The 2,363-nt window shown below is 36.4% G+C and overlaps 1 long non-coding RNA gene across 1 annotated transcript; it reads right to left on the bottom strand.

Annotated features, from left to right (window-relative positions):
• Positions 1-1,185: 1,185 nt before the first annotated feature.
• Positions 1,186-2,078, bottom strand: LOC122197718 (uncharacterized). The gene is made up of 2 exons (XR_006191369.1): positions 1,570-2,078; positions 1,186-1,487 (listed from the first exon to the last, which is right to left on the bottom strand). It is a non-coding gene; the product is annotated as an uncharacterized LOC122197718 (long non-coding RNA).
• Positions 2,079-2,363: the final 285 nt, after the last annotated feature.

Below are 2,363 nucleotides of genomic sequence, written 5' to 3'. Positions count from 1 at the left end.
CGACTCAAAGGACCCTCGAAATTCTTAGATTGAATTTGTTCCTGATATTTATATCCATTTATCTCAAAAACTAAACGTCAAGCACCACACTTTTTCATGTGCCACATCTCAAGGAATGTCTGTCCGACGACGTGCTTGTTATCTCACTCGGTGATGTGTATTAGGAAATAATATAAATATTTCATATTTGTGAAAGTGCACGCAGTAAAATTATATATAAGATTTTATAACCTTTATAATATTGGATTCTATCTTATTCCCTACTCAATCTTTGTTGTGGGCTTAGAATGGAGCCATATGTTCGACCTAATACCCAATCTTGGGTTATGCGACTTAAATCGACTTTAGAAAGATCATGTATGGATCAAGTGAAATGAAAATGCCACCAATTGTGTTATAATATTTTATCTACATGTTTAAAAGAGAGACGAAATTCCTTTCAACGGAGGATAATGTAACAATTGGTAAAAATTGGTTAGAGTTCGGCGGTAAGACCACCGCGAACCGCTAAGTATTAATGACCAATTTTGTGTAATTTTATGTTTTAATGTATATTAAATACATTTTATTTATAATTTCTTTTAGAACATCCCAACCTGCTTAAATCATCTATCGTCAAAGATTGAATCAAAAATCACAAAAAATTAAATCCTATTTGTGACGTTAAAAATAAAATTTTGCATTAAGTATATTCGAGAGTTACGGATAATAAATTTGAATAGATTATGTTCACCTGATTTTGTGGATAAAAAATTCCTTAAAACGGAGGCCTTATTAGAAAGTTAAGACTCTTTTAAGTTACAAAAATAAATATTTATCTGATTTTCCAAAAACAAACTGTGCACTGTTTCGTTTGGAATAGCTATAGGCCTCGTAAATTATTTATCAACACGTTTTTAAATTCAGGTTATGATATATTATTTTATTATATTTTTATAACATTTTTAATCTTGACCAAAATCAAATTCGTAAAATCTGACTCTTTTGATCATAGAACTTTAAACATAAATTCAAGGATTTTGGTATATCGGAAATAAATTCCATCTATATTTTTGGAATCACCACGACCGAGACAACAAGAAGACAATTTCATAAAAAAATTACGGAGACGGGATCGATGGCACGAGAATCGGAGATGTGCATCACAAAAAGAATAAATAAATAAATAAAATACCAAACAATTGATTTTACAACAAATATCTTTATAAATCCAATCTTGTACAACAAAATCATTTTTAATCTATTAAAATCTACACAAATTCAGATTTTTAGACAATTCTACACTCATACGGTGTCCTTCGTATTCACTCCATCTTCCATGGTTCTTCAATCGACTGCAACTCTCCACTTGTTCCCGTAGATCATACCAGCCAAAAACACCCCTTTTCTCATCCGTTTTCCTGTTTATCTTGTCAAAACAGCAACAGCCCTAATCAAATCGTGTGAAAAATCAAACCCAAATATCCATTTTGTTCCTCCTTTGAATTCTGTTAAACATCAAACAAACACACACCTAAAACCACTATTTAAATCTATTGATTTATGTCAAAATAAAACAAGAAGCCATACCTGTTAATTCCGTTCATTACCTGTTGAAGAATCACCAGCTAAATACTCGTCTGCCTTCGTCTTTCCTTCCTCGATCAAGCAAAGAACCAGAGATGCTATCATCGACTGATTGCCCCCATTGAATCAGCTTACCTCGCGTCTCACTCCATCTTTGCACCCACCGAGGCCACTGCAGCCTCGTTGCCTCCCTTCCTCCTTCGTACCTCACAGCCGGTGGGGAAGAGCGAAACTTCGCTGCTCTTCACGTCTTCCTCGCTTCGGCCTCGCCGACCCCGGAGACGACGACCTCTCCTTTTTCCCTTCGTCTCTTCAGCCTCTTTGAACCCCAGAGACGATCGCGATTGGTCACGACATCCGCAATAGCAGACAGCGCACCTGCGAGCTTCCCTCTCGCCACCTTCAGTCATCGCTTCGCCATTGGTCCTCATTGCGACCGACGACGTGAGAGAACCACGAAGAGTCGCCGTTGATTGGTTCCTCTTCCCCCCTGCTTCGTCGTTTCTCTATTGCTCGATCAGTCACGAGACGCAAATGAACGTAAAAGCCCTAATTTGTATTAAAGTTAAATGAATTTACGAAATCGGTCCCTCCTATGAAATAATTTTTATTTAAGTAAAACTACCATTTAACATAAACAAGAACAGCCCCTCCCTTCGGAAACCTTAACAAGTTTCGTCCAAAAACTCCAAATTAGGGTTAAAATGTGCATTTCATCCCCCTGTTTTGGAAATAAATTATGAGATCAGTCCCTCGTTGTATGATTTTTGGAAAATCAATCCCTAGAAATTACTTGT

This window comes from Lactuca sativa, chromosome 4 (genome assembly GCF_002870075.4).
Source record: "Lactuca sativa cultivar Salinas chromosome 4, Lsat_Salinas_v11, whole genome shotgun sequence".
Classification (NCBI taxonomy): domain Eukaryota; kingdom Viridiplantae; phylum Streptophyta; class Magnoliopsida; order Asterales; family Asteraceae; genus Lactuca; species Lactuca sativa.
This window is presented reverse-complemented; position numbering and strand designations above follow the sequence as displayed.